This window comes from Petaurus breviceps, unplaced genomic scaffold (assembly GCF_028583685.1).
Source record: "Petaurus breviceps papuanus isolate PSGF00001 unplaced genomic scaffold, PetGlider_PUasm1.0 185, whole genome shotgun sequence".
NCBI classification, from domain to species: Eukaryota; Metazoa; Chordata; class Mammalia; order Diprotodontia; family Petauridae; genus Petaurus; species Petaurus breviceps.
In genome coordinates this window covers 41,760,124-41,776,255 of record NW_027185797.1, presented here as the reverse complement: position 1 = coordinate 41,776,255, position 16,132 = coordinate 41,760,124, and positions in this window count along the sequence as shown.

Sequence of the window (16,132 nt, the reverse complement as noted above, 5' to 3'; positions counted from 1 at the left end):
ATGGATGGATGGATGGATGGATGGATGGATGGATGGATGGATGGATGAAGTATTTCTTTAGCATTTACTATGGGCAAAGCAGCCCCTGGCCACAGAGAGCTTACATTCTGATGGGGGAGATGACACATGGGGAAGGTTTCAGCTACAAGTAAGATAGAAACATCCCATGCTCCTTAGGGAGTAGACAGTGATGACTTTTCTTGAATGCCATTTCCTCTGATAAAATGGTTTGGTTTCTGATGTTGAACCATTTGATAGTATCAAGGACTTTAGTGATAAAAACCTTTTCTTTCTGAATCTTCAGGCAGCCCCTACAAAGGAACAATTTCCAGACATCTCCAAAGGGACTGCTTCCTGGGGATGATGGCTGTGGGCACTGGATTGGCCTCTTTGCTACTCCTAAGGAACTTGGACTCAGGGATCCTGGGATATCTCCATCAGGGTCTGAGGGGAGATGATAGCCCAAGTGGTGGCAGTCATTCACCTTGCCCAGCACATGCCTCCTCCTGTCTCTTTCTCAGAATGCCTTCTCCTTCAGATAGGCTGGCTGTGATGGCGGGAGGTCCCTTCTCTACAGGGGTTGTTTCTCTGACTGATGGCTGAGACAGCTGGGTTAGAGGCAGGGCTGGTGGTCTGTGGGGGAGGGGGCTACCACTCTCAGACCTCCTCCCCTTATCTCCCTGTTGGGGGCAGTTGGTCAGCAATTGTTGCTGGCGGTGGTGATGAAGACCTCTCCTCCCAATGATGGCTAGACTGGAAGCATGTCTGGTAGTTTCCCAAGGCTCTTGGGTTCAGTAGTCTGGGCTGTCTCCAGCAGGATTTGAGGAAAAATGGCGGTCAAGATGGTGATGATGATTTGGCCTGTTCTACCTCATGTCTCCCTAAGGGTGCCTTGCTGCTTTAGCTATGATGAATGAGTTTCAGAATAGGTTTGATGGCCATTCCTTTTTTTTTAAAGTAATTTGGGTTGAGTAACTTTCTCAAAGTTACAGGGCCAGTTATTTTGTGTGGGTGCCAAGTATCTGAGACCAGAACCGATCCTGGGTCTCCTGACGCCGGGGCTGGTGCTCTTACTCACTGCGCCACCTGGCCGCCCCTATTTGATGGCCATTCTTAAAAAATGTTCAGTGATGATATGGCAGGAAGTCTCCAGGGGAGAACACCAGGCCTCTGTGCTTGGCTATGGGCTGTTTAAGCTGGTTATCAATGCTTTGGATAAAGGTATAAATGGTACACTCATCAAATGTACAGATGAAACCAAGCCAGGAGGTATCCAATGCTCTGGAGAGCAGTGTTGGGGTCCAAAAGAATTCTGGTATGTGAGGGCATTGTGCAGAGTATAACAAGATGAAATTCATGAGGCTTGAAGGGAAATTCTTGCACTTGGATAGAGAAATACCAATTTCATGAATATAAGATGGGAAAACCATAGTCGGGCAGCAACTGTTCTGGAAAAGGTCTGGGGTTTTTAGGGGACTACAAGCTCAGGAGGCAGCAAGGTAATTCAGCCCCAGATTAGCCACAGAAGCTAATTCAAGTGGGCTGCCCCTAAGAGGATCTTGGCTTCCTGGAACAGGGAAGGAGTGATGGTCTCACTGTACTGGACCCTCATCAGACCTCATCTGAAGTATTGCATTCAGTCCTGGCCCCATGGCTTAGGATAAGCTGTGCAGAGAGTGTCCAGAGGGGGGGCAACCAGCACAGTGAAGGGATATCATGTGCTTGAGTCCATATCATGTGGGGATTGATCGAAAGAACTGGTATATTTAACCTGAGAAGAAGACTGGGCTGTGCATGAGGGGCTGGGGGGAGGTATGGGGGGCTAAATGTTTTCAAGTATCTGAAGGTCTACAGGAAAGAATTGATGAGGGTCAGTCTTGGGCAGAACCAGAAGCAATGAAGGAAGTTTGCAAAGAGGCAGATCTAGGCTTGACATCAGGAAATATTTCCTCATGGTTATTAGGAAATAACTATTTCCAATAACCATTAGGAACGGTTACCGTACCATACCAATGGTTACCACACCAGTAGTTAACATAACCAATAACCATTAGGAAAAATAGCCACCACAGTGAAAGATGGTGGTTTTTCCCTCCTTGGAGGGCCTTAAACATGGGCTTGGTTGACCATTTATAAGGTACGTTATTATGGCCATAGGGCAGTTACATGGTGCCGTAGTGCACTGAGCATTAGGCCTAGAGTCAGGAAGACCTGAGTTCAAATCTGACCTCAGACACCTACTAGCTGTGTGACCCTGGGCAAGTCACTTGACCCTATTTGCCTCAGTTTCCTCATCTGTGAAATGAGCTGGAGAAGGAAATAGCAAACCACCCTAGTATCTTTGCCAAGAAAACCCCAAATGGGGTCACAAAGAGTCAGATACCACTGAAAACAACTCAAAAATAAATTATGGGCATTCCTCTTGCTTATGGGTTGGACCAGAAGGATACTGAGCTCTGTTCCAACTCTGAAATTCTGTGATTCTAGGTTCTAAGCACTTTCTGTTCCCCTCCTGTCTCTGGTTTGCACCTCTCCCCTCCTCTCCCCTTGTGACAAAGAAGTATCTGGGTAGAGATAGAGGTCAAGGCTTTCTGAGGCAGGTCAACACCTGTTCCTACTAATTCTGGGGACATAGAGGAGAGGTCAGGGTGTAAGGTTACTGGAAATCCTGAGGCCAATTTGACAACTTGAACATGTCAACCCTGCCTTCAAGTAGAGAGAGACAGAGAGAGGGAGAGAGAGAGAGACAGAGAGAGAGAGAGAGAGAGAGAGAGAGAGAGAGAGAGGGGGAGGGGGAGAGGGGGGGAGGGGAGAGAGGGAGAGAGAGAGGGGAAGGGAGAGAGGGAGAGGGAGAGAGAAGACAGAGACAGAGACAGAGAGGGAGAGACAGAGAGAGAGGGAGAGACAGAGAGTGAGAATGAGGAAAGGCAAAGACAAGCCTCCAGCTCACTTAGACATAGAAAAAAGCAGCAGAATCTTTGTGTTGGGGACAATGAGGATGCCCAGGCCCAACAGTGCTTCCAAGGGGATAATGAGATTTAGGATTGGAAGGGACCTCTGAGGCTGTCTTGTCCAACCTCTTCTTTTCACAGATGAGGAAACGAGTCTCACATGCAATAAAAATTCTGAAGGATTTATGCTGAAAAATTCTATCCACCTCCAGAGAATGCAGATCAAAGCATATTTTTTTTCACTTGCTTTTTTATTCTTGGTTTTGGGTCTATATTTTCTTTTGCAACATGGCTATTATGGAAATACTTTGCATGGCTGCACATGTATAATCTATATCGAATTGCTTGCTTTCTCACAGAGGAAGGAAGGAATTTGGAAAATTTTCTAAAATGTTAAAATGGTTTTTACATATAATCGAGAAAAAGTAAAATTAAAATGAAGTGGAACAGAACAGAAAAGAAAATGCAGCCCAGAGAGGTTTCCTTAAACAAACATTTATCATGTGGCTTTGTGCCTGGCACTGTGCTGAGCCCTTTACAGATTTTATCCTGTTTGATCCTCACAAACACCCTAGTATGTCAGGGCTACATTAGGCCCATTTTACAGCAGATAGCAGTCAGGTGGCTTGCCCAGGGAGTGTCTCAGGTCAGATTGATCTTAGGTCCTCCTGACTCCAGGCCCAGTTCTATAACCATTGTACCACCTGGCTGCCCTTGGGTCACACAGAGCAGGGGTCTGAACCCAGGTTCAGTGACTCCAAATTCAGTCTTCTTCCCATGTCTCAGTTCAGAAGTCCCAGACCAAACCATGGAGCCTCAGCTGTCTCTGCTGAATGCCTAGAGCTCTAGCTTTTAACCCTCCCTGTATCCCTACCTTAGCAAAGGACCTGGCTCATAGGACTTAATAAATCCTTGTTGATTGGCTGACTGACCCACATCCACTCTCTTGTTCAGGGTGGAGAAAAACACAATCTCTTATGAATAATGATTGTGGTTATTGTTTGTCCTTTGTCCCAAAGAGGACTGTGACTTCAAGCAGGTGATGCCTTGCAAGTGGATTGGATTGCTGTGAGGGAGGGCTGATCTTGGAAGGTCAGTAGAGACCAGATGAGGGTGGGGGTTGGTGGTAGAGGAGTTCAGGGAGGAGGGGGCTGCTCCTGCTTCTTGAGAGCCTTGGGGTCAGGAATGAAATCCAGCTCTGTTCCTGAGATTACCTGGCTTGTTTACTTTCCAGTCTGAGAAGAGGGTGGGGAAGGATCTAAGTCTCTAACAGTAAACTAAGCCAGGCCCTCCCCTTGCCCCTGCCACACCTGGGGATCTGGCCCTGGATCTGACAATCTACATGCCCCGTTCTGATTATTTATTTAAGAGCCAGTGTTAAGTGTCAGTGAGCAGCCTTGGCCTGTCCCTCCCCCTGGGGCCCACGCTGATGCCAAAGCCAGCTGTGTTCTAGCTAGCCGGTCCTGGGCCCAGCTCAGGTCCTCCGACCTGGGCCCTGCAGTTGCCTTCTTTCCCTGACAGACCCCACTGTTGTCTCCCTAGTTCTTCTCACTACACACACCCCTGCTTTCTGTTCCTGCTCCTCTACGTAACTCACATCCTCTTGGCAGTTTCTGTTCTAGTTAACATAGAAAATTGGACATTTGATGCATCTGAGAAGGGAGGAAGGTGGGGCTGCCCCATCCCCAACCCTGAGGGGCACCAGAGTGGACTGACAGTGGAATGTAAGCTCCTTGAGGGCAGGGCCCATTCCCCACCCCCCTTTTAATTTTTTGTCTCTGTAATTCCAGGCACACAGTAGGCACTCGATAAATGCTTGTGGAATTGAGTTGAATTGAATTGCTACACTATTTGTAGTTCAATTCAATTTTTGTTCAATTCAAAATTCAATTCAAAATTCAAATTCAATTTGAAATTGAATTTCAAAAATTCAACTAGTCTCAGTTCAAACAGCCTCGGAGTGGACCTGCTCCCATCCCCCATCCTCACTGGCCAGATGGGAAACCAGAAGCCCCAATGACAGTCTGGCAAGGGCACAGCTGGTACTCAGTCTCTTCCTTTCCTGGTCAGCGCTGGCCTCAACTTCCCTTGGCATCCCTTTTGGGCTTGGGAAAGCCTGAAGCTGTTTCCCTTAGAGATTAAGTCTAGCTCAGGAATTTGAGCCAAGAGATTGGTCTGGGCTGAACAGCAAGCAGCCAGCACTTTGGAGGTGGGAGGGGGTGGTGAAGGGGAAAAAAGGAGGTGTGGTTGTCTGGGCCAATCCCAACCTGAGGACTCTTAACCCAACTTTTGCTGGCTTCCAGAGGGCCTCCCCTCCCTCTACAAGACACAGAACCTTAGAACTGGAAAGAACTGTCAGAGTCTTTGCAAATTAAAATCATCCCCAGAGTGAGGGAGACTTAGAAGCCCTCTAATTGATGGAGGAGCAAAACTCCTTCACAGGTCTGGGGAGAAGAGTACCATGGGAAGAGGTCCTTGAGGTTCTGGCAGTAGGGGGCACATTCTAGGTAAGGAAAGTGGAGATGAGGGCCCTGGGAGGAAGTCTCTACTCACCTATCCATCTCTCAGTCTCTCCCTTTAAGCCCAGACTCTTCCCTCACCTTCCCTTTTCCTTAGATCGCTGCCTCCCACTTGGTCTCACCCGCCAGACCTAGTTCCCTCTTTCAGCCCTCCTACATCCTCTGTCTCTTCCTCTCTTGGTCTCTGCTTGCCTCATCTTCCCCTCCCCCTCTCCTCCATCCGGCATCTGGTTATCTTCAGGCCTTGGGGTGCACTTCTTAGAACTGAAGCCATCTTCAGTCCTCCCTCCTCTCCTTCCTGCAACAGATTAACCTAACTCTCTTCCGTGAATCCCGGGGAAGAAGCCAGATTCTGATCTCTCTCTCCCTCCCTCTCTCTTTCTCTCTCTCTTCCTCTCTCTCTCTCTCTCTGTCCCTCTCTCTGTCTCTCTCTGTCCTGTCTCTCTCCCCCTCCCTCCCTTGCTTCTCCTCCTACCTCTCTGACTGTTCCTCCTGTCTCCTTTGCTGGATCCTCTTCCAGATCTCAACCTCTGACTCTAGGTGATCTCCCTGGGCCCTCTTCACTGGGTGATCTCATCAGCTGCCATGGATTTGTTTACCACCTCTATGCTGATGATTCCCAAATCTGCCTTTCTTAATCCAGCCTCTCCACTCACCTCCAATCTCACATCTCCAGCCTCCTTTCAGACATCTCTAACTGGATGTACAATAAACATCTAAAACTCATTATGTTCAAAATGGAACTCATCATCTTTTTCCCTAAATCCTTCTCCCCACTCCTACCCCCTTCCCTATTACAATAGAAAGTAACACCCTCCTCCCAGTCCCTGAGGCTCACAACCCAGAAGTCAGCCTGGACTTCCCCCTCCCCTCCTCCACCATATCCAAGCTGTGGCCAAGGCCTATCATTTTCACATCTGCAGCATCTCTTAAATATGCCCCGCCCATTTTCCCACCCTGGTGTAGGCCTTCATAACCTCACCCCTAGACAGCCACCAAAGGGATTTTCCTAAAGCACAGTTCTGATCATGTCACACACCCCTATTCAATAATCTCCATTGATTTCCTATAACTTTCAGGAACAAATACAAAATGCTTGTTTGGCATCTGAAGCCCATACATAGCCTAGCCCCTCTGATCCTTCCATCTTACTCTAGAACATGTCCTCTTTGATCCAGTGACACTGGCCTCCTGGCTTTTCCATGAACAAGATTTTCCGGGGGCGGCCAGGTAGCACAGCAAGTAAGAGCACCGGCTCCAGTGTTGAGAAGACCGGGAGATCGAATCCCAGGCTCAGACACTTAGCACCCACCCAGAAACACCTGGCCGTGTAACCTTGAGCAAGTTACTTAACCCCAATTGCTTAGGGGTGGCCAGGTGGCTCAGAGAGTAAGAGCACTGGCTCCAGTGTCGGGATGACCTGGATCAAATCCGGGCTCAGATACTCAGCACCACACCCAGAAATAACTGGCCGTGTAACCTTGAGCAAGTTACTTAACCCCAATTGCTTTATTAAAAAAAAAAGATTTTCCATCTCTTGGCTTTAAGCATTTTCTCTGGCTGTTCCCCAAACCCAGAATGCTTTCCCTCCTCATCTCTGCCTCTTGACTTTCCTGTATTCCTTCAAGTTCCAGATAAAATCCCACATTCTACAGGAAGTCTTCCCCATTCCCTCTTCCCCCCTCTTTTTTTTTAAAGCATGATTTTATTTTATTTTTCCTCAATTACATGTAAAAGTAATTTTCAACATCCATTTTTTATAAATTTTGAGTTCCAAATTCCCTCCTTCCTTCCCTTGTGCACTCCTTGAGAAGGCAAGCACTTAGATATAGGTTATATGTGCAGTCATGAAAAACATATTTCCATATTAACCATTTTGCAAAAGAGAACACAGACCCCTCCCCCCCCCAAAAAAAACTCAAGAAAAATAAAGTTAAAAAGTATGCTTTGAGTTGTGTTCAGGCTCCGTCAGTTCTTTTCCTGAGGGTGGAGTGCATTTTTCATCATGAGTCCTTCAGAATCATCTCGTATCATTTTATTGCTGAGAATAGCTAAGTTATTCACAGTTGATCACTACACAATATTGCTATTGCTATGTACAATACTCACCTGGTTCTGCTCACTTCACTTTGCATCAGTTCACATAAGTCTTTTCCAGGTTTTTTTTTAGAAACTCTTTTGCTCATCATTTCTTATAACACAATAGTATAACATGACAATCATATACCACAATTTGTTCAGTCATTTCCCAATTGATGGGCATCCCTTCGATTTCCAATTCTTTGCCATCATAAAAAGAGCTACTATAAATATTTTTGTACATATAAGTCCTTTTCCTTTTCCCTTGATCTCTTGGTAGTACAGACCTACTAGTAGTACCATTGGGTCAAAAAATACCCAGAGTTTTATAACCCTTTGGGCATAGTTCCAAAATATCCTCCAGAATGGTTGGATCAGTTCACAACTCCACCAACAGTGCATTAGTGTCCCAGTTTTCCTACATTGTCATTTCTCATTTTCCTTTTCCATCATATTAGCCAATCTGTAAGGTGTGAGGTGGTATTTCAGAGTTGTTTCAATTTGCATTTCTCTAATCAATTGTGATTTAGAGCATTTTTTCATATGACTATAGATAACTTTAATTTCTTCTTCTGAAAACTCCATTCATATCCTTTGATCATTTATCAATTGAGGGGTGACGTGTAGTCTTAGAAATTTGACTCATTTCTCTACATATTTAAGAAATCAGACCTTTATCAGAGAAACTTGCTGTAAAAAAAAATTTCCCTCCGTTTTCTGCTTCCCTTCTAATCTTGGTTGCATTGGTTTTGTTTGTGCAAAACCTTTTTAATTTGATGCAATCGAAATGATCCATTTTACATCCTGTAATACTTTCTGTCTTGCTTGGTCTTAAATTCTTCTCTTATCCATAGATCTGACAGGTAAAATATTCCATGCTCCCTTAATTTGCTTATGATATCACCCTTTATGTCTCAACCATGTTCCTATTTTGATCTTATCTCAGTATACAGTGTGAGATGTTGGTCTATACCTAGTTTCTGCCAAATTGCTTTCTGGTTTTCCCAGCAATTTTAGTCAAATAGTGATTCTTTGGGTCTTAGGTTTATCAAACACTAGATGATAATGGTCACTTACTACTGTCTATTGTGTACCTAATCTATTCCACTGATCCACCACTCTCTTAGCTGATATCAGATTGTTTTGATGATGACCATTTTGTAATACATCCGAACCCCTCTTAATTCCAGTGCCTTCCCTCTTTGCCCTGTATACAGCTTATCTGTACACATTTATGTTGCTTAATGCCCCCCCCCCCATTATACTCTAAGTTCCTTGAGGACAGGGACTGATTTTTGCCTCTTCTTGTATCCCCCAGCACTTAGAAGATACCTGGCATACAGTAGTCACTTAATAAATCCTTATTAACTGATTGATTTGGGGCTGTAACACCTCATTTGCTGTGGGTCTCCAGGCCTCTCTGGGCCTGAGCACAGTTTGAGACACCCCATAAAGATTCTTGTTGGAGGAAGGGTGTGATTTCATGGCTGGTTAAATGTCCTTCGGTATTTCTCTTTATGAACCCTAAACCTCAGTTTATTGAATCATAAACTCACATCTAAACTGGACAGGACCTTAGAGATGATCTAAGTGCATCAGTGGCTGGTGGGCCACACCCTGAGTCTGGGTAAGTCAACTGTGCCTCATCTTCCTCACCTGAAGCAGCCTGAAGGTCAAACTACTGCCCCTGCCTTGATCCCTACTTCTCCTCCTTCGCTAGGCAGCCCAGGTCTCAGGATCTAAGAACCTCTGGGAATTTCAGAGCCCCAGAGAGCAGCCCTCTGGTAAGAAAGGGTCTTATCACCAGCAGCAACAGCAGCCACACCACCTGCCAAACAACTGCTACCTATGGTCACATAAATCCAAGGGACCCAGGAACATGTGCCACACCCAGACCACCAACGCTGCTGCCGGCCAGCCCCCCCCCACACACACACAACCATCATTCAGGGGAGCAGCCTTTGTGGAGACCTGTCAACTGCCCCTGCAGGGGCTTGTGAAGCCCACCTCTCCCCAAGCTTCCTGAAGCAGCTGAAGCTACTGAAGCCCCAGAAAAGAAAGTTTTTGACACCAATGTAGTTTTATCCATGGAAATGACATTTGAGGAAAGGCACTGTCATCACGGGCATTTCCATCTGTCACTGCTGGAACCTCCACCTTCCTCTGTTGTCTTGTTACAAGATACTTGAGGACATCGACTGTGTAGCTTTCCCATTTGGATTCGAAGTGTTCAGCACATAATAGGCACTTAATACATTTTTTTCATTCCTTAATTTGGGGTTAGATATCATGGACTCTAAGGTTCTGTGCAGCCCTAATTTATGGTCTTTATTTTACAAATGAGGAAACAGGTTCTGGGATGTCTTATGATTTAGCCAAGGTTACAATGATAGTGAGTGGAGGAGGGATTTGGATACGGATTTTCTAGGTCCAAAATCCTCTTCTCTTTCCACACCGTGACTTCGAAGTCAGAAATGTGGGGGTCAGGTCCTGGGGTGAAAGCGCCCCGAGAGGATGGGAAGGTGGTGGAGGAGACCCAGATGGAGGGTGCTGGGCGCTGCGCGGTCTGGCTGGGTTAGAGCTATTCTAAGAATCTTGGCTCCATTTCAGATGCTTACCAGTTAAGACCAGAGATTGCCGGGTGAATTGAGTCCAGGGGGATTTGTCCTTGGATTTCCTCCAGCCAGAGTCATTGGTCACTGCCACCATGTAGAATTATGTCATTTCAAGGTTGTTCCTCTGCTCCAACTCTCCCAGCCGCTCTTCAGATTACTGAAAAGAAAACCAAGAGAGGGGAGGGACAGACTCTTCCACAGTCCACATAGCTGCCAAACTGGGACTCCTAAGACTCGATCTAACCATGTGGCTTCCTCTGATCAGGAATCCTCAATGCCTCCCTATTGCTTCTAGGATGAAGCACGAACACCTCAATTTATTATCCAGAGTCTCACTCTCCCAGAAGCCTCTTAACCCTCAAAGCTGACATCACCCCTGGATGGCTGCCATTGACCCCATCCCTGCAGCCTCTAGCTCTTTCAGAGCCCCTGTTTTTAGGAAGAAGTTCAGTTCTTCATTCCTCTCCAGATTCTACACCCCAACTCTCCCCACCATGTCCCCAAGCTGGGTACCTTCATCGCTTCCCCTCCCCCTCTCCACTTTTTTCTTTTGATGTGTTTGTTGGTGCCCCTTTAGAATGTAAGGTCCTTGAGGACAGGGACTTTTTCTTGTATTTAGTATCCCAATTGGTATCAGGTACATAGCATGCAGTAGGTGCTTAATCAATGCTTGTTGACTTGACTCCATCTGGAATGTAAAGCTCTTCCCAATTTGACTCCCTCTCCTTCTTCAACTCTGACCTGCAGTCAAACTTTCCTGTATTGTGGCTCTGCCTCTCTAGTCACCTCCACCTCATGAGAAGTCCTCTCCCTTCCAGAGTCTGTCCAAGCTGTTCCTACTTCCTTCAAAATGCCTTTTTCGAGATCAAGATTGGCTCATAAAGGGGCGGCTAGGTGGTGCGGTGAATAGAGCACCAGCCCTGGAGTCATGAAGATATGAGTTCAAATTTAACCCCAGACGCTTGACACACTTACTAGCTGTGTGACTTTGGGCAAGTCACTTAACCCCAACTGCCCTCCAAAAAGCAAAAAAAAAAAAAAAAGATTGGCTCATAGTTTTAGAACTGGAAGGCACTCCGTCTAATCCAACTTTCTTATTTCACAAATGAGGAAACTGATGCCCGGAGAAATTCTGTGATTTGCCCAAAAGTGCACAGGTGACAGGTAAGGTTTGAATTCTCATTCCGCTGTACCTCTCCACTACCTTTGTCACAGTTGGAAGGACCCTTGGGGACCGCCTAGTCCATCAGCCAGGAGTCCAACCTGATAGTTTTAACCCGTGGGGAAACTGAGACCCAGAGAGAGTGAGGAACTTGGCTGAGGCCTGAAAGTCGGAAGGCCTCATCGAAATCTGAGGCTTCCTTCCGATCTGTGCAGTATTCTGCGACATTCCTCGCTGGTCCTCTATCAGGATACTCCCTCTCCTCACTCCAAGCATTTGCACAGGCTGTTCCCCATGCCTGGAGCACCTTACCCATCTCTGCCTCCTGCCTTTCTTGGTTTCCTTCAAGTCTCAGCTAACAGCCCACCTTCTACCTTCATGTTCCTTGAATTTAGTTTAGTTCCTCCCTGATTTATCCTGTATCTGCATCACCTGTCCAGAGTGGTTTGCATGCTGTCTCCCCCATTACAATGTGAATTTTTAAACTATTTTTCTATCTCCAGTGCTTAAAACGTAGTAGGCCTTTAATAAATGCTGGTTGACAACCTATGTGACCCAGTAGGGGATTTAGGTTTCTTTTCAGTCAAATGAGGTCACTGGATTGATTGCACCACCTCTCTGAAAGTCCCTACCCTAAATCTTTGTCTTATGACCACAGTCCAAGTATCATAATGTACCCTCCCTGCCCTCCAAATTAGATTGATAGCATCTGTCATGTTCTGTGTCTAGGACAAAGACATAGTTGGGGAAAGGAACTGTATGGTACCTTCCCGGAGGAGGGGGCGTCTTGGAAGGCAGTTTATCTGTCCCTTTCTGCTCTGGGCACTCAGCCTTAACCTCAGGGATCTCCTGGCCTGAAGCCAGAGACCAGGACTTGTGCCCAAGGACTCCATTCTCATTCTGGGGGACTGAACCCCAGTCCTCCCAGCAGTCAGTCAATAAACATATCTTAATCACCTACTATGTACCAGGTATTATAGCACAAGGACAAAAGTGAAACAGCCCCTCCCTTCAAAGAGCTTACAGTCTAAGGAGGGGATGACTTATACACACAGAAGGGGAACCAGAGTACAGAGGAAATGAATCCAAGATAGTTTTTGTAGGGAGGCCATTAAGGGATCAGGACATTTTAGAAGGTGGTGCTTGAACTGAGACTCAATCCACAGATTCCAGGAGGTGGAAGTGAGGAGGGAGTGAATTCCACGTCTGGGGGACCAGGGCAAAGGCTTAGAGGTGGGAGATGGAGTTCAGTGGCTGCTCCCTGGGCTTGAGAATCCAGACTTTGGTGTCTTTTAAGAACTGGAGTGACACATGACTAATATGGAAATAAGTTTTGTATGATTGCACATGTATAACATACTATATCAAATTGTTATCTCAGGAAGAAGAGAGGGGAGGGAGAGAATTTGGAACTCAGAACTTTAAAAAAACAAACGCTAAAATTGTTTTTATATATAATTGGGGAAAATGTTATTCAAAGAAAAAAAGTTGGAGTAACCAATCAGTGGAGGAGGTTGATTTGAGTCCAAGGCCCGGGGAGAGAGGGAGACAACAAGCATTGAAATATTAAGCTCTTAGTATGTGGCAGTCGACAGTAGGAATACAAATATAAGCAAACAGAAAGAGAGTTTTGTTAGCTTATATTCTAATGGCAGAAGAGAAGCCACAAAAGGCACTGGAAAGATGAGGGGTGTGGTGGAAAAACTCCCAGAGCCAAGGGACACTAGTGTTTAACAACTGTCGCTCCAGGGGGCAAAATGTACACTGGACACATTTTTAAGTTTAATCTGTTTTATTTCTTAAGGTTAGAAATATACCGAACGATAAATTGAGTCCAATTGGCTCAAGCCAGTCCGAGCTGGTTGCAGACAGCCTTGGATTCAAGATGCCTTAGGCTCAGGTCCTTCGGACACAAAGTGTAGGGCTTTAAGTAAGAAAGTAAAAACCTCCCAGGTGCCCCAGGTACCTCTTCCGGGTCTAAAAAGGAAATCATAGTTCAGGGCCAAAAAGATTTTTTTTTAATGAACTAAGAGGAGGAAGAAGGAAATGACAAACCACTCCAGTATCTCTGCCAAGATAACCCCAAATGGGGTCATGAAGAGTTGGACAAGACTGAAAAAAATGACTGAACAACAACAAATGAAAATTAACCAATGCCCACTTATTAAGTGCCTACAGTCTGGGCATCCAAAGAAAAAAATATCCAAGTCCCTATCCCTCCTGGGGGTTAGAGTCTACTGAACTTGCTCTGAGAAACTGGAGGGGCTAAGGAGTGAAGGAAGAACTGAGAGCCCTTCCGGAAGATGCTGGCCCTTAATGAGGTACTTTAGAATACAGAGAAGCCTGGAAAGCAAACCTGGAGTATTTATATCCTGTCCATCTGCATCTCCATATCATCCCGAGATATGGTGGGCCTGGGGGTCCTCTCTGCTCAGGACCTTTCCGGGGGTAACTCTGGGGAGGCTTGAAGGCTTAGAAATCTACCTGGAATTAATCCCTTTGGGAGCTTGAGGGATTTCCTTCCTTTGGTTGATTGTAAACTGGTTATCTTTTATGAGATACAGGTTTTTTTTTTTAAGAGTAACAGCTGTAAAAATTTCAAAAACCTTTTTACAAATTCACATTGGATCTTTCCAACAATCCCAGAAGGTGTAAGCTATTGTTATCCCCATTTTAAAGATGAGGAAACTATCCCAGGAAACCTTTCCTCCCCAGCTGCTAATGCCCTCCCCTCAGATTGCCTTACACCGCCTCTGTATATATCTTATAGGAACCTAGTTATTTATATGTTGATTCTTTCTCTTTAGAATGTGAGTGCCTCAATTTGAATATTAGAGGTCATAACATAAAAAAGTGGGAAGAGAAGCAAGTCATATCCCTTTCACAGGTGTAAATAAAAGTATCCTTAATCAAACAAGCTATAGAGACAATTACAAGAGATAAAATATAGTTAATTTTGGTTATTTGAAATTGAAAAGCTTCTGCACAAACAAAATCAATGCATCTAAGATAAGAAGGAAAGCCATTGAATGGGGGAAAAATTTCATATCATATTTCTCAGATAAGGATTTAATATCCAAGAGACACAACTATCAAAAGACTGAAATAAGACTAAAATCCATGCTCTAAGTGGTGAAAAGATAAGGACAAACAGTTCTCAAAAGAATTGCAAACTATTACCCACCATATAAAATAATGCTCTAAATTACCTATGTAACTGATACCTCTTTGAATCATTTCTTACCTTGGCTGTAGGACTTCGTCATTCCCTCCACCCCTAAACTGGGTACTGTCCTCCCCCCAACCCCATTAGATTATAAATTCTTTGAAGGCAGGGACTTCCATGTCTTTCTTTGTATTCTTAGCGATTAACAGAGCGACTAGCTAGCACATAGTAGGTGCTTATGTCTGACTCTGACTGTGACCCTGAGGCTTCACCTTCCACAGAGCAAAATGGGAAAAATAACAAAATCAATGGTGAAAGGGTTGTGAAAAGATAGGTACACTGATGCATTGTTGGTGGAGCTGTGGTTACTAGTATACCCATTTTGGAAAGCATTTTCAAATTAGGCAAATAAATTGACCAAAAATGTCCAAATCCTTTGCCTCAGAGGTTCCACTATTAGGCATATATCCCAGGAATAATTGATAAAAAGAATGTTCCCACAGACACCAAAATATTTATACCAACACTTTTGGTCATAGCAAAGAACTGGAAACAGAGCTGATTCCCACGGACTGGGAAATGGCTGAACAAATTGTGGTAGGTTTATATAATGGAATATTATTGTGCAGCAAGAAATTTTTAAAAAAATATGAATACCAGGAATTATGAAAAGACTTAAATGAAGTGAAGTAAGTGGAGATGCCATGAGATAAGAGCAAACTTATGCCCCCAAATCACAAAGAACAAGCAGAACCTCAAAGGGGAGATACAAGCCGCCGCCCCCATTCCTTGGCAGAAGCGTGGATAGGTGTGGCCACTGGCGTGGAATGATTACACACATTTTTATATTTACAAGTTTTATGGTATTCGTTTGTTGTGAAGATTTTTTTCTTTCTCTTTAAAAAATTCCTAGTTATATGGGATGACTCTTTTGGAAGGAAGGAGAATACAGGAGAAAACAAAAAGGGTCCATTCAACTCATTTTTTTTAAAAAGGGGGCAGGGACTGTTTTTGCCTTTCCTCGTCTCTCTGGTACTTAGCACAGAGCCTGGCACAGGGATGCGCTTAATGAATGTTTGCTGATTAACTGAGGCTCAGAAAGGTCAAGCGACTTTCCTAAAGCCACAGGCATTTGGAAATTTGGATCTGCTCTTCCCATCACCAAATCCAGCGTGGGAGGAACCAGTCCCGCTTCACTCTAAGCAGGCTTTCATGAGTCTCCCCCTCCCCAGCCCTCAAGGCTGCCTCAGCTCCGTCTCCCCGGCATCCCTGGTGGCTCCCTAAGGTCCGCTTTCTCCAGCATCCCTTATCTGCATCCCTTGCGGCTCTCTCTAATGTCCCCTCTCCCCAGCACCCCTCGAGGCTCCCCGATGTCCCTTTCCCTAGAGTGTCTCGTGGCTCCCCTTGGCCTCTGCCCCAGCTTTGTGGGTTCCACATGTACAGGTGAGCAGCATCCTTGGACTGGGGAGGCGTTGGGGGCCGTTGTGGACCAGTTGGCGCTTCTGGCGGGAAATCCTCCCGATCTCGCCCCTCCACCTCCCCTGCCGAGCCCCCCGAAGCCCCGCCCCGCGCATTGTTTTCCTCCCCTCCTTCCTCCGCCCCCAGCCCCGAAGTCGAGACTAGGCACGGAGAGGGAGGTG